We start from the raw sequence: 25,017 nt of genomic DNA, 5'->3' as shown, positions 1-25,017 counted from the left end.
GAGAGGGAAGAGAAATAAATTAATCCAGCAATGAGTTGCGCTGCTAAGATGCGAGGGTAAATGCTCCCGCTTTTGTGATGGGGTGAAGAATGGAGGATCACAAGTGTCTGGGGATGTACAAAAAGGTTAGATGGCTTTTTAGTGAACACCGGTGGCGTTTCTGTGGGAGTTTGGACCCTGTAAGCCTGTAAGCCATGGGGGTCTTTGGTTCAAAACACCTGTTATGACCAATAACGATGCCAAAATGAAATATAATAGCTTGCTTTCCCCTCTCTTTCTATAGAGACAGGAGTGGTTGTTACTGCTATAGATCGCAGCAATGTGATTTTTTTTGTCTGCGTTTCATCCGAGCAAAGAGATGCAGGCGCTGCTCTCGGGGGGAGCGAGCCGTTATCTCAGAGCTCCGGTCAGGGAGCAACAGGTCAAACAGGTAAATTTAAAGATGGAGCTACTCAATTCTTTGTGTTTCAGCACCTTTGCCTCTATGAAGTAGGCGGTTCATTTGGGACCCCTGTGACCGGGGAGAAATGCTGGCGGTGTTTACCGGGGAGAGAAAGAACTCGCCGCTGGCCGAGACGGCATCCCACGAACAGCAAAGCCTCGGCTGGCAGAGCAACCTATGCTTATGAAATTACGTCTGATTACCCGGCTCAGGGATTTCTCATTGATTTGGGGAGGTGCTAGACAGGCCGCCCTGCAACCCTCTGTTTAGCCTTCAGGCGGAGAGCGCAGGGAGGGGACGGGAAAATCCACCTGCGGGACCCCCCGCGTCCTGAGGGGCTCCAGCCCGGCAGAAGCGCGTCTCCTGGCCCAGCAGCGGGTCGGCGGCAGCGCCGAGGCGAAGGCTGAGCTCGCTTCGGGGGCTGCTGCAAAGGAGGACAATTTATGGCCTGTTTTAATGACACGGTTTGCGATACGCATACTTGCCAACTGGGAACTGGAGTGAGATCAATGAGTTATTTTACATAGGTCCCTGTATTCTGGGCCAGAATGAAACCGTTGACCTAGAGGTGAAAGCCTCTAATTTTATTTCTAGTCCCTCTGAGTCATGTAGTCACCAGAAATAACACTGACAGCAATAAAACCGAGCAAACAAACAAAACTAAGCAAACACCAGATATTAAGGAAAAAGATTTTGCCAAAGAGGCTCGGCACATGTTTTGTGAGGCTGCATAATCTTTGACAGCGAGATCTGGAACATAAAACCCCTCTCTCCTGGAGCCCAGTATTCTTCTCTGAGGAGAAATGTTTTATAATAAATATTTTTGTGCCTGTGGAGCTTTCTGCAAAGTTGGACATGATATTTTTGGCAATATCTGAATGTCAGTAGGAATCTGAGAAAGTGTCACATACTGCACTTGAGCTAGCCGTTTGGCGAAAGCCATGGGTTTGAATTTACATGTCGCGTATGTGATGGGCTGAGCCGAGCAGATCAAGAGAAACAGGAAAAATTCTTGCATTCAGCCTTTTGCACGAGGACTCTGCCTTTAGTATCTGCTTTGATCCGTGAGTTGAATTACAGAAGTCGTCTGAAGTTGCAGTATCTCACTTCACTTTTCTATTGCCAATTCTCTCTGCTTTTCAAAAACAGAGAGGCGATGTCCCTGTATATTTTTAGATCCAATATTTTTCCTGTTTAGCAAGATCAGAGTTACTGCTTATTATTACTACTATTAATATTCTGAATAATAAAAATCATCATAATGGATTTTTCGCTACCCCTTTAGAGGGTAGTTTCCAAAGGAAATTTCTGTGTCTATTCCTGGCTCGCAGGCATACAAGTTTGGGAAAAATAATCTTCCACTCAAAGGTAGTTTAACTTCAAATAAGGACTTTTTGGCTCAGAGATTACTAAGGAAAATTGCTTCGTTTTGCAACCGTAATTCCTATATTTAAATAAATGGGATTTTCCTTCAGAGAGATTTGAACTATGGAATTTTCCTTTGTTGGACAAGAATCAACAGAGTGTTTGCTGCTAATTAAACCAAATAAGCTAGCTGAAAAGGAAAATGAGTTAATTTTGAAGGACCTTCGTACTAAAATTACAGTTTTGGTATAAGGAGTGAAGAGGATTTTATGTGATTTGATTTTTTCTTAAATTTCAGGTTTTATGCATATCTATTATTTTGAAGATTATCAGGGGATCAGTCCCCGCTGGTATAAGTCAGTCAACTTTATGTGATCTGTATTTAGGATCTGATTCAATTAACATTGAAGGTACCGGGGTTTGGAATAAACCTTTACAGTAAGTGTTTTTGAAGGTCTCGGACAACAATGATTCAGCTCTATAACACCCTGAGATCAGCCACTAATTTCAGAAAACTAGCACACATGCAATGAAATCACTACATTCTGTGGTGACAAAATATTTTGCAGAAACAGGGCTGAGATGCTGTTAGTGGCTTGGTTTGACCTGATTTTACTTTACGCAAACATAAAATGTCAATGGGAGACACCGACAGTGAATTTCATCGCTTTGGAATCTGATTTTACTATGGTTTTTAGAACACAAAAGTAAAATGCATAACATCAAATGAATGTACTACCTTTTTCTTTACCTTTTCGATAACCGCATCTTGTTATGATTGTACTACTGAAATATTGCAGAGTACAAACACTGAATTCCTAATGTTGCCATACATTGTATATCCCTAAATCCATATAAATTGGTAATTATCTGAAGAAAAAAAATACTGTTTGGTTTGAGAAAGACTTTGTGTTTACTTTTTTGGTTTTCTGATGTTTTGGGAGTTTTAGTTGAGAGACTGGAGCTGTAAACAAAAATCAATATACACTTTGCTGCAGTGGATGGTATCTTTTCTTACCGGTTCCGAAGACCCCAACTACCTGGATATACAGCACAATATTATTCTTAACATTATCAAAAAATAAACTATGTATTTTAATTAGCTTAAGAGGGTCAAATGGCAGAAAAAATATCACCTGCGATACAGAAACTCTGGCCATTATAATGATACAGTGTGTAATTCAATATATCTGTTTAGATATTGACTTTCTGCATTATTAATGGCTTTAAAAAGGGTACTGCTGTCTTGCAACTCCTTAACAGGTGGGAGCCACTGGAAACCTAACATTTATTGGTTTCTATATGCCAGATTACTTTCAAACTAAAAGTCAGTGTAAATATGTTTGCAGCCTGAATTTAATAGGGAGTCCTTATTTTTATAGATTGATTTGGTTTTGGTGGTTTTTTTGCTTAAAGCAACTTCTTTACTCCCTTCTCCAAAAAAAAAGGAGGATTTCATTTCCATTAGATGTGTGTCATTTTTTGCTACTTAGAGAAGTTTATTTGGTCATGAAACGTTTGGAAAGCCCATCTATCCTTCTGAATAAGCCTTCAGCTTCAGAAAAATCCTAGTCTGTTTGGCTGAGACCTTTGGTGAACCGAAGTACCTATTAGATACCTTGTATTTTCTGACAGTCATCTGAATAGCTAATTGCAGAGGAGTAATCACAACCCAAATATTACCTTTTCTGTATATTCACCTTTAAACGATACTTTTGTGTTAGATACTGTACTTGCATGCTATCCCAAAGCAGGGCATAGTACCTCCCGCACTCAAACACACCAGAGGTTCTATAAAAGGAAATTTTAACGTTGGTCGTCTTTACCTTGTTTTTCCTTCCAATGACCATTAAGTTGCATTCTGTCAATAAAAGACAAAATATCCAGAAAGCCCAACGTATATCTGGTTGGACATTAAATTGTGAATTTTTTTTTTGCATTTCACAATGCGGTTTTGATTAATTTATGTATTAAAAAAAATGAAATGCATTTCATGTCTTCCTTTGTTTTTGAACACATTTATCAGTTAAGATAACTTATATTTGAAGCTCTCATTTTTCCCCCCACATTTATCAGTTATGTAATAGAGAGAAAGAAAATGAACGTAAAAACATAATAATTTTTCTACTGTGGAAAAATCAGCTAAATATAAACCAATAATTTACCAAATATCTTGTGAATATTTCCCCTAAGGGCCGGATCCTGTGTGACTTTCAACATAGCAGAAAAAATTTATGTGCAAATCAACCATCAAGCATAAAACAACAATAGAGATAAGAGGAAAAAACCCTCAAACAAATAAATAAAAAGAACAAATTTTAAATTATTAGGTCTTGAAATTCAAAAAATACTAGAAAAAAGATTGCAATAAAGTAAAGATAGAGATATATACATCTTTTCCTATGGTCCTCTTACTGAAATTTTTTAAAGGAAAATGTACTACACTTCTATTAGGAGAAACCATGAAAAATAACTGTGACCTCATTTGTAAGATCACCAAATATTAACATTTCCTTTATTCTAATTGTCAACCTATTTACATATATTATGCTATATTCAATGTACAGTGATGTTTAACTGATTTGGAAGTGCTGACCTATAATGAGGAAACAGATAAAAGGAAAGTTTAACTTATTTTAAAATATTGTTTCTAATTTTAAAAGTCTGTTTCTAATTAATTTTGTTTCCTTAGGAAGTGAATTTATATATTACATGTACTGTGTTTTTCTCCTAGTCTAGAAACTGTGAAAGCGTACTATGGAAATCTCAAATTTGAGTCAACTTCCAATAACACATTATATCGTGATACCGTTACTTTTTCATTATCTATCATTTATTTCCTACAAATGACACTACAAGAGATATCAGCAAGGGAAGTCAAATTTGTAACTTGTCAGCTGTGGATCTTTTCTTCACCACAGATTTCACCTGTTAATTGATCCAGGTCTCAGCATGATCTACCCTACCCAGTAGAGAGGAGACCTTCCTGGTGACACAAGTTTTTAATGGATCTGACCTGTTTCTGTCCCTTGGGTCAAGTGGAAATAGGGGGGCAGATATGCGGTGATCTGCGATGACACAGGGAAGGAGATGTTTTTCCTTACTGGGTTGGAGGCAGAGAAGGAAATCTGAACTTGGATCTGCACAGGGCTTTCCTTCCCTTAGGTTTTCTCACGGGAAGTTGCTCCAGCCTTTCGGCCAAGGAATTCCTGAGTTCATCGCAACCACAGATTCATCTGCAAATATTCTCATTCTTCCCAATTGAGCTAGAATTGTCAACTGAGCTGTAAAACGCAGGCAGCCTCTTGAACTTTAGCTATTTTTAAAGTCCAGCTAGATCGAGGTTCTGACATTTTTGTGCTTTTATTTCTTTTTTTTCCAATAATTTTGTGTTGCCAAACAAATCCAAGAATTCAACATGATAAAATGCATTCATCTATTCTCCTCCAAAAATGATTATTCTCTAAACTGTAGTGAAATGCTGAACAAGTCAGAAGAAAGCCTACTGTGATGGGATTTTGGATTCAAGAGCTCTTTCTGACTGGTTCTCCAAAATAAATCTGAACTCTGATCTTACTTAGGGTTTCACAGAGGTGCTTTGTTTTTTTTGTGTGTTTGGGTTTTTTTGTTTGTTTGTTTTGTTTTTTTTTTTTTCCAGAAGAGCCAAATCATAGCATCGTAGTCTAGGTTGATTGAGACATGGGTTATGATTTGTAGATTACACAGGACTGGCGCTAACACAACACTTGCACACATTTCCAAGAGGCGTGACTGAAAACACGTAACAGAATTTGACTCAGTAAAAATATATTCACTTGTGTTAAAACGATGGCTCTCATGTTGTTGTAGTGCCATGTGTTCCAACACAATGGTTAAGAGTGAATTATTGCTGCTGAGAGAAGCACTATCTTTCTGGTGACTCACTGAAGTCTCTGGCCTGGACTTCAACAGAGAAGTTCTGTCATCAGATTAGGAGCAACTTTTTGTTTCGTTGAAAACGTGCTGACTGGACTGAAACTCCTCGAACAATGCATGTAAATATACCCAAAGATAGATGCTACATTATATCCAAAATGAACAGTTCATTTGTGAAACCGAGCTCTAGCAAGAATCCCGATTTCGTGGGTGAAGACAGTGGGCTGGGAGTCAGCAGGTCTGGGTTTATCTCCCAGCTTTGCCAGTTTTTGTGTCAGGGTAGGCAAGAGCTCTTGAAGTGCCCGGAGCCACTCGCCTTCTAAGCTTGAGTAAAAATTTGCCTCCAAATCTTATTGGCATTTTTACCATCATCTGTAATATCACACCGCAGGCGGAGATACTGACGCTTCATTTCTGGCACCCCTTGCACACGTACGCGCAGTGTCTGAAGCAGCTAAATTTTCACCTTTGTCTGCAACCTCAGCAGTCCAGTCCAGTCACCAGCACCAAGGGCTGGGAAAGGAAAGCAGGACCACCTACTAGACACGGCCGCACTCCTAATTCAGTGAACCTACAGGAATTTACCAGTCGAGGTTATGGTCTAAAGGATCAGATACGGCGGATTTTATTCAAAACAACAGATGATGAAAGGAAAACATTCTGCCTCCCGCCTTTATGAATCCGCGCAGGCAGGATGTCCCTCCTGAGCCCAGGAGCTGTGGGAGGTGGCGGAGAGGGAGACCAGAGCCATGTCACGACTCGCAGGATCACGGCTGGCCAGAGCAGGGGCAGGAGCCTCTTTTTGTGCCTCCTAATGTCCGGAGGCAGGAATAGGAGGGGAACAGCAGAAGAATATTCCGTACCCTTCTGAAAAGGAGCAATAATGACTGACATTTAAATCACTCCTGCCGGCGATGAGCGAGTGATGAAACACTTGGGGGTCAAATTCTGCGAGTGGTACCCAGCAAGGTGGTGCTGAGCAGCAGTATCTTTTTTCAGCATCTCTGTGTTAGAGAGACGCTGCTCCTAAGTGCATTTCCCGGTGCCCCCGGAGGATATCTGACTACCTCGGCACTTTGCAGTGCCTTCCGCAGCGGCCGCTGGAGCATTGCACCTCTCCACGCCCCGGGAGGCTGTCGCTGCAAAAGCCATAATTCAGCCTTTAATATTTTGATACTTAACGTGACGGATTTCCCTTTTAGTGCACATTGATCTGCTCTGACCGAGGCACGAAGCTGTGCAGGTTTCCTGCGTTTCAGATGATTTTAGTATAAAACATGCAAATCCCACAGTGCATCCCCCTGTTTCTTTGGCGTGATGTCTGCAGAGCAGTGTCACCAGCGATGACACCTCTTCACAGAAAAACAGAGAAATATCTTTCGCAAGATGTGAGATTTCTAATGAAAGCTTCCCTGTGACATGAGCTGTTGAACTGTCTCCACAGAGTTCTGATTCAATTTGAACTATCCTTGCCACTCCATCATAAACAACACCATCCAAAATGCTAGGCAATAATTAAATTTCACTGGGAAATAATAATTAATGAGGGCACAAATGAGCTGCCTCTTCATTTAAAAAATATTTCTTTGCCATTTATGTTTGATTCATCCGGATAGCCTGTGAATTGTGAAGATTAAAAAATTATATTGAAGTCTCCCACTTCAGAGGTATTATCAGTGAAAGGACTCGCACAGCTTTACAATTGTGTACTTTTAAAATGCATTATGAAAATGTTATCTTCCTATCTAAAATATTCTCTTTGAACTAGATAGCTTTCAAATTTGTTAATAAGATGGTGCTATTTTGAAGTATAATTCAAGCCAGCCTCTCTATCAAACCTATAGATTGAAATTTATAAATTTCAAATATAAAAAAATAAAAAAAATTAAGACAATAGTAATCAAAGACAAAAAAGGGTGAAGAGGAGGATTTACCTTCAGCGTGAAAAAATATAATAATGTATTTTCAAAACCTGTGTGGTTTACATTTATACTGGACCTTCTTATGGTAGGATAAGTATATGATCCTGTTTTTCAAAATACATTCTGATAGCTAAAATGTATGTAAATTGCCCTCTGTCCTTCTCTCTTGCAGGAGCTCTGTGTTTGCCTACAGAATATGGGCTATACACACACATATTTATTCAAATTTCTTTTTCTTTTAGACATTCATGCAACTCTTTTGTTGGCCAACTGTAAACTGATCACTTACAATTGTACTTGAGTGTTTAGTGACCAGAAAATGTACAAATGCTGCTGCTGCCAGAGTAACTGAAAGTGCACAAGCAGATTGAGGGAAATACTACAGGCAAAAATTAGCCATCATTAGTTACTCCTGCTAATATTGCAGAAAATTGAAATGCTTGCCTCACTGAGAATTGAAGAGCATTTCTGAAGTTTATCCAGAACAAAATATCTGACTTTTAAATACGAATAAGATATAAAGCGTTGCGATGCATTGTTGTGCTGTACATTAGCAGTTTGCAGGAAAATCTGCTGAAGCCCCTTCCTGGGAATCAATCCCGAATAAATGCAGCCCCGTTAATTATAACGTTAACAGCTTCAGATGCCGTTTTAGGAGCGGGGGGAGAGGAGAGGCAGCAAACTGGGTCTCTGCTTACAGTGATAAATATGGGACCACAAATGTCAGACAAAGGCCAAGAACGCTGCAGAGGACAGACTGCTGGAGATCCAGCCTGAACACCCGGAATGTTTGTGGTGGTTCCCCCCTCCCGAAAACGCAATAATAATCATACGAGATACCTTTGCCTTCATAACAGCGCCCGAGCTCCACCACTCTGTTGTTAGGCTATGACCTCTATTTTATGTTTCTAACTCTCTTTTTTTTTGAAAAAAACCCAAATTTTCATGCAAGAAGATGCAGAGCAGCAGCTAATTCTGTGTACATTTTTTTAAATTCAAAGAGATGCCCTTCTGAAGGTGTCCTAAGCTCTTTTTAGCTTTTCGAGCTCTCCTTTGCACGTCTTCACTGACTTCATCCTAAACCTTATTTCCAAAGCATTTTTTTCCCTGATTTGTCCAAGGAAAAAAATAACACAGCACCTTTTTGGTGCTGGAGCACCCCGGCCATGCTAAGGTAACCTTCTGCTGATATTTGGGGTATTTGTTTTCACAGATGACCTTACCGTCGCGATCTCTGTCAAGCGCGGTCCGGCAGCACCTGTTACAAGCGCTACAGGCTTCCATGCACATGTGGCACCATATTGGAATGATGCAGTTCATTTGACATAATGCAAGTAGGTAGGGGACGTGTTGCCCAACATATTTAATCGGCATTATAGTTTGATCGAGAAAAGATTCTGAAATATTTCGCACAACGTAAAGATTTAGTCACGATAATGTATAAATTGCAAGGGTTCATCTTGGATCCTCATTAGCAAAACCAACCAGCCAAGGAGATAACATAGAAAAACATGCCATTGCCTTTTCTTTTCTTTTTTTTTTTAAGAGAATGCCATTATACGCAAGGAAAGGCTAATAATTAACCACAGTGAAGACACCTTTTTTACAGTTATATGAAATAAAAAATACACAGCGATTCTAATATTTCTGAAGCTGTTATACTTGCAAAAAATTAAAATGCACAGAAGCGAGTACCTCCCAAATGCTAAGCTTTCAAAATAGGTACAAGAAATCGCTAAAATAATTTCCTGAACAAACAAAAAGCTCAACCCGTATATCAAAGCTCGTACATCTCACATGTTGTCTGTCTCTCCTTATTTATATTAGGATTTCAGCACCTGACTGTACAACCAGTGCATTTTTTGTGTATCTGTCACATTACAAAGATTTTTATTATTTTTTGTAACACTAGCAGAGATGTCTGATTATTATTTCTATTAAATTTTGATTTGGAAGTGCAAGAAAAAGAAATATTAAATAAGACAAGCCACTTTAATCTTGCCTCCAAAGGTAATTAGAGTGTCCATTTTGGTAACCTTTTGTAAATACACAATACCCACTTTCACTGAGCCAAATGAACAGATGATGTTGCAGAAATCTTATGGAGTTATTTGTATATAATCCTAAGGCGTCAATTAAATTGGATCCAAAGACAAATTAGGGAACAACAAAAAAAAACCACCCAAACAAAACCACCTCGTGCTAAAATAAAGCAGCAAGATTAGTAGGTAAATATAATGCTGACGTATTGTTTATCCCTATAAACCATGTCTCTTGTATGCTCTTTGACCTACACAGCTATAACAATACAGTTACTAAAGGGAAGGAAACACTGTGTAATTTTCTACTTAATATTTATACCTGGAAACCACTGAGTAACAACGATATTTTCAGAAAATAGTGTATGGGGAAAAACATTTTTATAGTACTTTTATCGCTGGGTGTCTTTACAAAACTAGCAATACAATGAGCAGAACTAATCTATATTGCTGTTGCTTCAGACTCACCGCCCTGGCCACTCGGACTCTGCTTTACATCTTTATACTTTATACTTGGTTTGTCTCTGACCTGAAATAACAAAGCTATGAACTGTTCACCCGAGGGGGAAACCTCAGGCATTCAACTTTTAATCTTCCAACATGGTAGTTCTTATTCTGTCAATAATAAACACATTTGTTAGCTATGCCTTGTGCAGTCTCGTATATGCATCTATCCATTCCTAAAAGATATATTGGCACTGGGCTATTAACAACCAATAATTCTACACAAGCCCGGTATTGTTATTAAAGTTAAAAAAAAAAAAAAAAGCGACCAGCCCTCACATGTATCGAGATGAGAGTCAGAGATGTATTCACCAGTTTCAGGAGGAGAAAGTGAAGTGCAGAGTGGGTGGCACTCTTTCTGGTGTGGTTATATTATTGTGGTATTAAAATCTACTTCTATCATCACTTTCTCACTACCCAGGAGTGGGACAGATGGGAAAGCGTGGTGGGAGCGCACCAGGAATAACGTTGGCGTGCATTGCTGGTGCGAGGTGAGGAAAGAGGACTGAGCTCCTCGCAGGTGAGCGGAACGGAGCACATCACCGGAGGGAAAGCAGAGCCTTCAACCTCCTTTTCCCAAGGATTTCCACAGCGGGCGTGCGGTTTCCCCTCCGACACCACCCAGCTTCTAAGCCTCTCCATGGCCCCTCGCTGAGGACGTGCTCTGCAAGGTTAATTTTTTCATGCTTCCTCTGGATATTCTCTAATCTCCAGTGTGATTTCTCCCAGGGGTAGAGCATAAGAACTCATAGGGTTTTTCTGCACAGCTCTCTAGAAGGTTGGATTCAGCTACCACATCTCAGAAGCAGCTGAAATGAAGGGGCCGAGCCTCAAAAACACTTTCTCAACCCATTCCTTTGGAAAAGATCTTTGCCTTGACGGCCTGGGAAACTAAGCCCATGTTTTATAGAAAAAATATAGGGAGAAAAATGGCCAAAGGCTCTTGAGTCTACATTAACAGTCTTATTGAAGCCAACTGGCTGAAGGATGCCAAGTCCAATTGTGTTATTGTCCACAGACCCTACTTTGACCAGCCTTTTTTGAAGATATACTTTCCACTTTTCAAAACAAGCAACAATTAGACTAAATCAGCTTAATGCCACAGATCCACACAGTTTTGGTCTAAACTACATACAAAAGCGAGCTGATAGGTGCTAAGTATGTTTCATAATATTAATATGTGGCACAGCTTCACAGGAAAGTTACTGTAATTGGAATTTTTATCCCCTGGAAGTCAGAAAAAATTATTGACAGTTTCTGGGTCCTAAATGCATCACCGTTTCAAGTAAAATAACAAGCTTTGCCTCAGGCTGCAGTTCATGCTATGTGATCACTTGATACTTTGTCTATGTGGCTTCCCATGGTAAGAGAGAAAGGGAGGGAGACAGAGAGGAGCCTCCATCAAAAGAGGAGGGAGTCAACAGATCACTTCACAAGCAATTATTATTTTTATTATATTATTTCAACATCATGATAATTAATGACTGAACTTCCAAACGTGTTTGTGTGAATTCAGTGTACTGATAAGAATGGCTGCATAGTGGGTGATTTATATTTGTTTCTGATTTTTTGCCTGGGTGCTTAGCAGCAGATTGCCATTCTGTAACTGCATTACTGTAGGGTAACTGGAAATGTTTTACAGGCAAGTCCTGCCATTTAGCATACAACTGTAATATGGTTCTATTATCCATTTTCAATCAATATTTAACCTTTTCAATAAACAACTTAAGTGTACTAAGCCAGAAGGAGGAAAGCTAATTGCCACATGATATATTTGGTTTCCAGGTATACTCAGCTGGCTAAAGTAAAGTTAATTAGGTTATAGGTAGCACAGCAGCATTTAGAAAAATATATCTTCTGCCTCATAAACCTTTTGTTCAGTCAATAGCATCAACAAATACTTGCGGATGATGCCTGTAATATGATGACCACTACTTGCAAATGGCATGTGTTACTGAATGGTATCGTGGTAAATGACGGGAGCGGGTGGGTGGGCACCACAGGTCTCCACACCCAGCTTTGTGTTCATGCTCAGCATTACATTTGTGAGCCCGGCGGTAGGAAAGCTAACTCCTCAGAAGAGGGTGGCTCTATAATGTGTAGCAGAAGCATTTCTTTTTAGGAGACAGAAAACAGGAAATTAAGAGGTTTTATTGTTACACTATAAAAAGCTCATTGTTTATGGTAAGTTCACTGAAGCAGTATAAACTTGAAAATACTATTGTTCATAATTAACGGATGCTATTGTCCACTGTTCATATATGATTTCAGTTCCATTGCACACTTCAGAAACCTTTTTGCTTTGCTTTTGCAATGCACAAACCAACAAACAGCTTACATGTAGTCCCTCTCCACAAGTCCTTGTTTCACTGGTAATCATAACTGTTTTAGACAGGTGTGAGTAGCTAGTTCTAAAGGAGGAAAACAATATTTAGAATATACAGTGTCAGTTTTAATGAAGAAAAAATGAAAAAAAACCCATGTAAAAACAAGGAAAATCTACTTAGAAATTGTTTCTATAGAGTTATTTTATTAGCATTTCATCCATTGTAGATATATGTTTTGTATTTATTCATCTGATACGGTTCTCACTCATTACGAGGTGAATTACAGATGACTTTCCAATTTTTTTTACGTGTACCGCTAATAAACCCGGGAAAAAATATCATTCTAAGGACCAATTATAAAATCTTCATATGAATGCCTAGCTTTACTCACGCAAGCAGTCCTGTTCAGCAAAAAAGGAACGATTACCACCCGTTTAACTGATGGGAGTCTTTCCATGGATCAAGCTTTAGATCCCTTGCTTATTTGCTATAGTGAATACTGTATAAGAGGGATTCCAGTGAAGTCAAATGGCAAGCCACGCAATGATTTCAACGAGACCAAAACTAGGCCCTGAATGATCAACACTGATCTTTATTATTCGAGAGTAATAATGTACCACTCTAGTTTACCAAAAGTAGCTGCTCTGAATATGTTATAGTTTCGAGAAGACTGAACGAATGCATCTGTCTTCATGAATGGTGATTAAAAAAAATGCAAATCTTCTTACATCTTTTTTTCCTGACATTAGGTCATTGCTTTATGGCCTCCTTTTCATTTGCACATCCATAGCAATTTCTATTTTGGGACACTATTGAAAATATGAGGTTCGCTGGATCCAAATAGATGTTCTTACAATAAGCAGATTGTACTGAGCTACAAAAGCTGCAGTATAATAAAACAAATTGTATGAATGTGAGAAGAATGTGTAAGAAGTTTCATCATAAAAAAATGACCAATAACATTAAGATGTTTTGTATGAGGAAAACACTCCAAGCACTGTTCTTTGTCACTGTACAAAAAGCCTTTTTGCAATGGCTGTTCCTTGACACAGAGTCTTTATATGTGAAATAATTTATTGCCATACCTGTAACTGAAATAATGACTAAATCATTTTTAAAAAAGTCTCGTAGCTCCAACAGAGTAAATCTTCTATAACTTGCTGCAGTGCTAATCGTAAGCATGTTATACAGTAAGTTTGCCTGAAGCTAAGTTAAGCAGGCAGATTAGGACTGTAATATAGTATCAGGGCTCATAAATCAAGTGTGCTTGCAGATTTTCTTTCACTTACTGCTCCTTCTTACAGTTCAGACAAGTCATAATTACACATCAGTAGGCATTGTGAACAGAGGAATGAGCTACAACATAACGCACAATAAACCCTGTCATATAAAAGCAAACTGGATAAAATAACAGAAGCAATACTCCATTTTACAACATCACACTAAAGAATTACACCATGCCATTGTGTAATATTCTGATCAATCAAGAGCCCATCCACAATTGACAGTCTCAGTAGGCTAAAATTTACTATTCAAAGATATTTTCCATTTGTATTTATTATGATTATGATTATGATTATGATTATTATAATATATGGTGAATGAGAAGTTAAAAAAGCCAGAGGTTCAAAATAAAAAGTGCTCAGTGCAAAATACAATTAGAGACATTTTCCTAAAGCTTTACTATGCATGCAATCTTTTGACAAAGAATAATAGGGAAGACGTAAATGATATTTCATTCATATTTTGTTAGCATTGTAACACCAAGCACAGGTACTGTATGCCTCCTTTTTTAAACCAAAACCACGATGACTGATGTCTCCTAGTTATTTCGAGGCTTAGAATGAGATCAAAGGTGGTATGATTTTAGCATTTGACATTAGCGGAACACTGGAAATGGGATTTGATGAAATGAGAAAATATTGGCTATTTTAATTCTAATAAAATAATTTCAAAAGAATCAGTAGACAGCAGGTAAATAGCAAGCACTGCATAGAGGCACAAGGGTTTATGGGGTTGGTTTATGGGGTTCCCACTTTTTCCCCTAGAGAATGAGCCTACATTTCCAGTTTTTGTACAAAGAGAGCAGATAGCTGCTCCTAATTACACTCATGCGACTGTAATGCTCTTTTGTTGCTAGATAACTTGTATTGCAGCCCTGTGGTTTGTCCCGTATTCCACCTTCTGATAATTTTTCCACATATGTTTATAATCAAGCCCCCATATTTGTGCCTTGATACAAGAGCGTTGTAGATTTGTGTACGTGGAGGTACACAGAGGGGGAGAGGACGATGCTGCTTACAGAAAAGCAAGCTCTTGGAAGATTGGTCTTTTGGCCAAAGATTCAACTTGGGTGGTTCAGATAAGAAAAATTCACCCCTGGTAATTACCTGTCACCATCCTTGATAACATAATATCAGCAGAATTTGAATTTTTATTTTCACAAATTAGGTTGATTTTTACTAGCATGTACCTATTAATCTTTATTGCTATGTTATTTCCTTTCTGTGTCGGGCCTTATGAACCTAAATCATTTAAGTGTTTTTAAAAAAGCCCATCCATGTATGTGTTTTCAATCTTCTCCTTTGCAGCAAATGCTCTAGGCACGGGCAGTATGGCATCTGGAAAAAGAGAGTGCTGTGGTCTTTCTCTGGTTTACCGTAGCTTATGTTTTTAAGACCCGTCTTGTACAGATCAACATCTCAGACTTTGAGTCAAGCAAGGCCAAAGGTTGGGTGGACCAGAAATTGCAGTGTCATGCATATAGTGTCCATATTCACCAGCACTTGTGCTATGGTAAAAACTATTACTGTTTTACCTCTTTTCCATGCACTGCCTTGGCTTTGTCCTGGCTTTTGCCATTTTTTCAAAAATGTGGGTGTTTTTCTAATGCCGGTCTTGAGGTCTGCCTCCCTCCACCTATCTAATCACAGAATCACAGAATCACAGAATCACTAGGTTGGAAAGGACCTTCCAGATCATCAAGTCCAACCATTAATCCAGCGCCACCATGTCCCCTAAACCATGTCCTGAAGTGCCACATCCACACGTTTTTTGAACACTTCCAGGGATGGCGACTCCACCATCTCCCTGGGCAGCCTGTGCCAATGCCTGACCACTCTCTCGGTGAAGAAGTTTTTCCTAATATCCAATCTAAACCTCCCCTGGCGCAACTTGAGGCCATTTCCTCTTGTCCTATCACTAGTTACTTGGGAGAAGAGGCCAACACCCTCATCGTCACAACCCCCTTTCAGGTAATGTCCTTTCCCATATTAGTTTGGATTCTCTTTAATGTCTCCAGTATCAGAAAATTCACCCAACATAAGCTTGAGCTATTCCTGCTGCTTTCGTGGTCATTGTCAATGGCATGGCCATGTGCTGATCCGCGACCCCGCTGCTGTGTCCGCAGTAGCCCCTAGCTGGAGCCTATTGTCTCCCCAAATTTACAAAGTTAGGAATCCCAAGGCCGTCACAAGGTTTTAGATGATTTCACCTTTTCCATCTCTCTACTTTCAAATATATTCCTTATGTTTTTCCTGGTTTTGTGGAGTACAGTGCTTTCCAAGGCTCTGCAACACCAATTCCTGGTTTGCCCTCTTCACCTGGCAAACCCATCCCATCTGCACTTAATGGAAACTGCCCGAGATACCCAGGGCATCAAAATGAGTTACTCATAGAAAGCAGGTTACCTTCCCTATTGCTATGAGGCAATATTTGCAGGTAGAAAAGGAAAACAATAATATTTTAAAAAAGCTTAAATTTGCATCAGCTGTGCATGTGCAGTGACTAACAGCCTCCTTGGGGCTGCACAATCCAGCAACTGCATGGGGAAACTTGCAGCATGCCCCTCTGGATCCCAGTTGCTTAGGTGTGGTCCTTCCCAGGACCCACCTCATCGGGAAAACCTTGATTATTTTTTTAAGAGGAGAAAGGGCAAACACTTCAACTAAATTCTAAGAGTAAAGCGAGGAGATAGAGGCTTAGTCAAGGAACTTTTTATACATATTAATTAAGAGTATTTAGTTAATTTATAGAAAACAAATTTCTGAATACAGTGCCCTTCTGTGTCCTCACCATCCTTCTCAGGGCTGGCCCTGCTCTGCGTGTTACCCAGCCAGTGCTTTTATGTTGTAACCTTCTCGGTTGCCTTGTCTCTGGAAGTGTAACAGCAGTGCTTTTATTACAGGCCATTTCTCACCAAATGGTCTCTGCTGCTGCTCTCTTGCTGCATGTCCACCTGAAGCTTTAGGGCAGAGGGGTCCTGCAGGACAGTGACCGCACTGGTGGCAAGTCCACCTTCTGCATTAGCGGCATTTGCTTCTTATAGGCTTCAAAGGCGCTCTCAAAGTTTCCCACGCATCTCCCTCTGTCAGATGTCAAATCTGTGACAGACAGCAAATTAATGGTCTCGCACAGCTAGAAGGCTGAAGAGCACCGTGATATTCATAAACCGAAGGAGAAGTCATATATTCATAAGCAAATCGCCTCAAACCATCAGGCTATTTTCCCTCTAGTGTCTTCCTAATTTGTAAGACATAGGTAAAACATCTTACTCAATCAACGTTATTAAACACTATTCATTATTTTTGTAATTACGTGGGAATCAAAAGGCAGATTTAAAGCTGTATGTGCCGCAAGTCATTCCAGCGAGCAGGGCGGGAGCAGATTTCCCACCATGTTGCAGTAGCATGTGCCACCTCAGTCCACTCTGGAGTGCTTGACCATGTCCTCACAGCCATACTCTATATTCTTACACATATATGATCTTTCCGTAAAAGAAATAGCTACTGGGTATTCAGGTAGTTATGAACTCTGCATAGAGATAGAGTGCGGTTGCTGGGGTTTTTATTTTCATCTCTTTTAGGGAAAAGCAGCAGTGTGCCTGTTGTAACCTTCCTTTTGTGTTGACATTCACGTTTTCTGTGGATGTTTTCTGTCCATAGCTCAGACATAACCCCAGCATGGCTTGAGACATGGTTGAGGGGTGTAGGTGTTGCCTGAGTGTGGGGACTCTGATCCACTTTTTCACTTTTTTCACTTTTTTTTTCTGAATCAGTATTAGGATCTGAAAGGTGGAGGGCTGAAAAATAAAACCCGACATTGAAGACTTCCATAAAGTTCTGCAAAATTAAATTCAGAAGATAAAATTGCCTTACAGCTAACCACCATAGCAGATGATAATCTGAGTCAGCATTTCATTGCTGGAGTAAGTTAGTGAGTTTTCTGTGGTATTTCCTGATGAAGGGAGAAGCGTTTGTAAAATACATAAAGATTTGAAAAGTCTAAAAAACAGAAACCAAGTAGTTTAGTGTTTAATGCTCCTACTTTACAGTAAGACAAAAAGCGGGCAATTTTGCTATCCGCTGTGTGGCAAAGCATAGGTATAAATTGTATGAGAGGTGCTAACTTGGTCAAGAATTATGATCTTATCTTTACAAATTTTAGTATAATTTTTAAGGGCAGATGTTACGGTAAGATGAAGTACAATGTGTTTTATCCAGGACAGGGAGGTCACACAACCAGCTATTTATGTGCATTTGCCAACTGATAGGGTCTGGTGGAGTTTTACAATAAAGACAAATATATTAGCATGCCCATGAATCAATATTGTTTAAATAGTGTACCAGAAGGTTCACTGTCAATCACTAGTTTCTGAAAGTTGTTCATCCCAACTGTTAGGTGAATACTGAATATATTCACAGAAGTTTGGATCTGTTCATGAATAATTCATTAAAAAAAAGCAACTGATCAATTTGCAATTAATAATGATTCAGCTTCTCCCACCCATACTCACACAAAATAACACTATTATGGGGCTTACCCCGCTACTGGATAAAGTCCTTAAAGGGGACAGAAGCAGACTCTGGTCCTAGCTCTGCAATGAATAATTGATTCATCTTCTTTTCTAAGCAATGCTCTGTGGAAATTTCCAAATGCTTTAGCTGAGCTATGCAAAAACAATTTTAAAAAAACCCAAACCTGTTGAAATTAGTTCATGAGGTAACGACAACTCATTTCTCTTACCACAGTACTTTAGGAAATCAGATAGTTACCCTATACGTCACACAAAGCTGTTCAAATTCTATTTTTTATCTTTTCCTCTGGTCTTATGCAGCACAAGGAACTACAACCCTGACAACATTCTGACCAATATTTCTTCTTGAAACTCAAGGAAATTAAACCAGAAAAAATCAGAAAAGACCAATGAATTGCATGAATTTGGGTATTCTGCTTGCTTAGTCACCCTTGGAGATTGAAGAAATTAAATCAAACAAAATGGGAATTTCAGAACTTAGAGAACAACCTGTTAAATTGCAGTTTTACTCACCAATGAGGATCAGTTTTTAGCCAGGGTGAAAGGAGAGGTAACATTTAAAAAATCTTAGTCTGTCGCAGTGTAAGATAATGGTAGAACTTAGTGGTTCTGTGAGTTCTATTCAAATAAAATAATAATGTAAAACTTAAAATCTGCACGTAAAGATTACCATTCCAATAGCTTTTTTAGACTGTTCCAAATTTCTTTTTCTTAAGAAAAATGGTAATTTTATATTTTTTTACACATTCAGCTTCATGGAATTTCAAGAGAAAGTACATTTTCTTAGGTAAAAATAACCAAGAGAAGCCAGATGATCTCTAACTTCAGTGCTCTTAAAGAATGCATAATGAGGTCTATTGTTTTCTTCCAGACACATAACGCATTTGGGCTCTCCTTTTTTTCTTTTGTTTTTTCTTCCACCTTACACAGAGAACAGTGCTGGTAGACCCGACCTTTTCTTTCTGTAAGGCAACATAATCCCCTCATAGTCAGTAGATATAAGCCTACTCTCCAGACTGCAAAGAATTAAACCCAAAATGAGGTAGTTTAAGCTAGTAAGTCCAGCAGAAAGAGTAAAATGGAATAGAGAAGTGCTCCACCCATGTAGGTTTTGATTGATTGCACAAAACAGGTCAGATGCCAACCTACCCATTTCCATCCCATTTCTGGATTTTCAGGCACAAACACAAGTCCCTTTTCCTCTTCAAAAAACAAGTTCAGACCCCATGTGTTTGACTGGGCCGAGCTGAACACCTAGCTGCTGCTGCGGCTAATGGCAACGATATCTTCCCTCAGTCCCCCAGATGACCTCTCCATGAAATATTGTCACCTGGAAGAGTGCAATACACTGCTTTGTACCGCTATGTTCTGGTCATACGGGAGTTCCTACTGAGCGACGTTTGGCATTTTCAGTGTTTTCCACCAGGTTTCTTCAAATGAGGGTTGCCAGATCACCCAAACAGAGCAGAATTTCACTACGTAAGGAGGATTCACCAATATCTCAATTACCTTTTGCACTGCAATATCCTAAATACTCCAACCATTATCATAGCAGAAGGGCACGTATTGCCACAACAGGTGGTTCTCCAGGGTGATGTTTACTCAAACTACGGCAAAAATCATTACCAAACCGAAACTGAGCTTTCAGAAGTGAGGAAAGATGCGAAGTTTCAGTAATGAAGTACACTAACACACGATCTCCTAATTCATCTGGAGCCAGAAGTCTGTATCATGTTTTTCTGCATGCCTATTTTTCATCAAACAACATACAATCTTTACTTGACTATACTGTATATCTTCTCTGCCTAGTGGGAACCCTAATTTGCTTTAAATTGCCAAAGTGCTCATTATGGAATGCTTAGTAGCTAGAGTTTGTACATAATGTTTGAAAATCAGCCTTAATTTTTCTGCCTGAGATGAACGCTTGGATTTCAGAGTAAACATAATCAGAGATTTACACAAACTCAGTGAACCCTGTTTATTATATTTGCCTGGAATAGCTACAAAAGAGGTCAGAGGTCCAATGTCTTCCTGCAGAGACAGATCATGTTCTAGCTGGTACTGAGGAGGAAAAAAACAGTAGGTGATGCTTTAATGAATGGCTTATCATGTGGAACACACCATGTGATAATAGCAGTGCTGGTAAGGAAAGAAGGAAGTAAAAAACATAAAGGCTTTTGCTAGGTTTACATTGCTTGAAAGCTCACATTTCAACAGTAGCAGATGAAGAGGTTTATTAAGAATATATAGCACAATCTGCAGCAAGTTGAAAGGAGCTTTGAACTTTTTGTTTAAACATTAGTTTGGAATTGCCTGTGAGATGGCATTGTCCTAACTAAATAGAAACACATATTGGTATATTTTGATTTTGTGTGTCAATTTTTGCTATCATTTTTGCTGAAATGACCTTCAGACCTGAAGTGAAAAGAGGGTCACAGACAGATTATTCCAAACACTAAAGGGATAGTCAATAAAATAAGTTACAGTTTGATTTTTGCTTACAAAAGTTTATCAATTAGGAGCTGTGAAAATGCTTGTTCCTTGACACTAAAAATTATGGGGACAGAATGGTCCAGTTCTTCCAAATAAAACTTTTCTATTTCAAGGCATGGGCCAGATCTACATCTTAAAACTAGGCTGTATAAAGTACTTATTTCTGAATTACTCTTCTTCTTCTTGTCTTCTGAGAAAGAAGAAACAGGTTCAATGTTGAAACAAAAATGTGCTAACCCCAGTTGTGGCTCTCCATTTGTTATTTTTAAGCAACTGTTCTGATCTCCTCTTTTTTTTCTTTTTTTTTTTTTAAAACAGGAGTCACAAAATGTTCTTTTCACCATTTATTCAGAAAACCGTGCCTTGAGAAATAGCTTGCCAGCATGAAAAATGCCAAGACGTGATGGCTCTCATCACTGATACTTTTGTAAAGTCTGGTCCTGGGATCTCACCAGATCCCCTTGAAAGCAACATTCGCTAGTAGGATACTTGAAAATACTGAGGTAGGAAAGACTTCTAACTCCCCTTGAAACCAGGGGCAATTAGGTGGATATAGGCTTGTAGTTATTAGAGGAAAAAAACAAAGTGTGTTGCATTTAGCATTTGTTTTGAGATGTTAACCCCCGGGAAACCAGAACATTCAAATCTAAATTTCCCATGGCCACCTGAACCCTGGCTGCTTGGGTTCAGGCTGAAGTGTCAGTCCTTACGATCTTGCCTTGCTGGATCATGAGTAATAAGAACTAAATGCCTGAGCTAAGAGAGTAATTAATTTTCACTTACGTAGGATAATTCTCATGCAGTTAAAATCTCCTGATGAAGTCTGAATGGTGTGGAAGGAGATGCTCCATGGTGAGCAGGGGGAGACCGGGACAGGTAACAAATCTCTGCATCGCATGAAGCAAACCTACTTTCCCTTGTGTATAGGTATCATATGCTTGGCCACCTCTTCCCGGGCTCACGTTAACAGGCAACAGCAAATCCTCTCTCTGGGGGTGTAAAGGCTGACAGGAAAGCCTCCTCTCTCCCTACTCCTTTGCAAAATGCTGGGAAGAGCCATAATCTGCCCCTACCTGTTTCTTGTTAAAATGCCTTTTGGGTATGGACAGCACAACATCCATGCTGTCCATCACTTACCCTGTCCCTGCTGAGGCTGGGGACACCGCAGGAGGGGCTCATCCCAATTTAGCCCCTGGCTGCTCATGAAAAGGTGCGTTTCTGGTCCTGAGAAAGCAAACCAAACCCCCAGGAGCAGACAAAACCCGAGCCACAGGCACAGAGCAGTACTGGGTGAGTACACGCGTGCAAAGTCAGATAAAACGCATAACTGAAAGGTAAACTCACAGCAGCATTTAAGTTGGGGTTTGATCTGAAATACTCTTTGGGCCTTTCAATTCTGAGACTTTCATCTGCTATTCAGCAATAAGTTTTACGTGGAAGTCTGGTGTCCTATATTGTTTTAAAAAGTTACCTGCCAGGATAAATTACGGTCACAGTGACTGCTGATGCCTCCGGAAGCTGGTCCCTGCTGGCTGCTGCTCACGACGTGCAGCTTGTTATCGCAGGGTAGACAACCTCAACTCCCTTTGCTGAAAGGCCTCGCCCACCCTGAAACCCAGCAGTCCTTGGGGGCTGTTGCTGTAAAAGCAGAGATTTAATGCTCCGTGTTTATGCAAGGTATAATTCCAGTGAAAAAAATTGAAGTGGAACGAATCTGGCCTTTTCTCTTGGCAGAGCCCAGTAAGACAAGTTATGCTACCATCAAACTCCTCTTACAGGAGTGTGTGCAAGAAGTTAACCTCATTAATGAGTGTAAGTACAAAAAATATTTAAAATTCTAGTCTCTTCTTGATATGTACTGGGCAACAGGAATTCATGTCTGAGTATCACGGATCAGTTAAGAGCTCTTACAACACAGCGTTCAGGCATGCACCGGCTGTGTGAGGTGCACACGTGGCTCCGGACGCGGGAAGCAAGCATCCCGGGTCATCATTTGCCTCCAGCCCATGCTAGACCTGCACACAACCCACGTGGCAGGAGCTGCAGAGCAGCCATATTCCTCCTGCACTGGCCTCCAGGTCCCAGAGAAACCACTCAGGAGTTTGAATCTGAGACGATTTTTTTTTTTAATGGATGGATTTTTGAAACGCGGCCCCAGTTTTTCCTCAAGACCCAAGACAGGCACTCAGTCCAGCAGGACTTACACAGCTGAGTGCAGTGCACATGAAGGCAAACATTTAAGCCCACAGACTCAGTTCTTGCGGCCACTGCTTCTACCGTCCATCCACTCACTAGATTTCACAGTGTGAGGACTTCTAGAAACACACCGAGCTTTGAAAATATCTCTCAAGCAAGTTCAAAAAAACAGGAAATAATTCCAGCAAGTGCAGGTTGGAGAGTACTTAACTTGTAGCATATCTCTTGTCAGCTGGAGCAAATGTTTGCAGCTCTCCTTGGAGAGATTCTGTGTCTCATATTGTCACACACCGCTCTAGGACATAACAGGGATATTTACAAAGCCAAAAAAGAAGCTATCCTCTCTTCTATCCAATTATTTGTACTACATACACATCCACACTAATGCCATTGATAAAATAACCAAACATCTTACAAATATGCTAAATATTCCTGGACTAAGGGGACGATAAGCTGTGTATTTTATCAAAGGATGGGAAGTTGTATTGGATACTGTGGTACCTGAGCATGACATAAATGGTATGGAATAAGGGATGGATACTGTCCTGGTTTCAGCCAGGAGAGAGTTAATTTTCTTCACAGAAGCTGGTGTGAGGCTGTGTTTTGGATTTGGGATGAGAAACTGTTGACAATGTGCTGATGTTTTGGGTTGTTGCTGAGCAGTCAAGGACAGTCCAGCTCCTCGTGCCGGGCGAGCAGGCTGGGGGTGCGCGGGGAGCTGGGGGGGGACACGGCCAGGACAGCTGACCCAGGCTGGCCAGAGGGGTATTCCATACCATACGATGTCATGCTCAGTATAGAAAGCTGGAACGAAGAAGAAGGAAGAGGTAGAGGGATGTTCAGAGTTATGGTGTCCGTCTTCCCAAGAAACCATTACGCGTGACGGAGCCCGGCTTCCCTGGGGATGGCTGAAGCCCTGCCTGCCCGTGGGGAGTGGGGAATGAATTCCTTATGTTGCTCTGCTTGTGTGCGCGGCTTTTGCTTTACCTGTTAAACTGTCTTTAGCTCAACCCATGACTTTCCTCACTTTTACTCTTTGATTCTCTCCCCCGTCCCACCGTGGGGGAGTGAGCGAGCGGCTGCCTGGGGCTTAGCTGCCGGCTGGGGCTAAACCATGACAAATGCAAATTCACAAATTTCTTCTTGGTGGTCTCCCAAACTGCAGCACCCCCAACCATGCTGCTCCCACCAAGCTACAGCTGGTTGGTTTAGCCTACAGCAGTTCATGCATCTTGGGTGCAAAATAAGTCCCAACCAAACTGGAATCACCAGCTGCTACCAAACCTCTTCAAGATCCTACGTACCCTGGCGTTGATGGTGGAACACTGTCTTGCTTGTGTCTATGCACAGTCCTGCTGCAACGTTCTCCAAGACTGCCTTTCTAAGCACCGCACTTTTCTCTTTGGCCTATCGACAACCAGTTTATATTCCTTGTCTTGTATTTCAAGATGAGAGTTTTGGGACAGGGACCATCATTTTATTACTGTGCCCAGGCCAGCGAGGTCCAGGTTTGCAAATAGGCTTCGACAGCATGTTCATATGAAAAATAACTCTAACTACAACAATATACCATGCAACTGCTTAGACATGGACATCTGCCGCATCTCAGCTGAGTTTTTTTCAGCAACTCGAAAACATGTAGAGGAAACACAGTGATGAAACCCAAAAATCTTAGTGTTGGTAACACCACCTATAACCCGTACTTTTCAGTGAGTTTCCTATGATATTGGGTGGGCTTTTTTTTTTTTGTCAGCAAAAGGTCAAGGGTCTGGCTGAAATAAATAAATAAAATTCCTCCTGTTATTTACAATGGAAGCTTCTAATTTGCTTATTACTTTGCTTATTTATTCATTGAGATAATTATTTGACACCTGCCAACAGCAGATTGTTCTGACAGATTTTTATTGGCTGAGATCAATTTGTTGCTTACCATCTGTCCAGCTAAAGGTGGTTTACAGGTCAACAAGCTGGTGAGCTTTGGAAAATCTTAAAATGGTCT

This window comes from Phaethon aethereus, assembly GCF_964289735.1.
Source record: "Phaethon aethereus genome assembly, chromosome: 6".
In the NCBI taxonomy this organism is placed as follows: Eukaryota; Metazoa; Chordata; class Aves; order Phaethontiformes; family Phaethontidae; genus Phaethon; species Phaethon aethereus.
The sequence above is the reverse complement of the archived record's forward strand: the minus strand, read 5'-3'. Positions refer to the sequence as shown.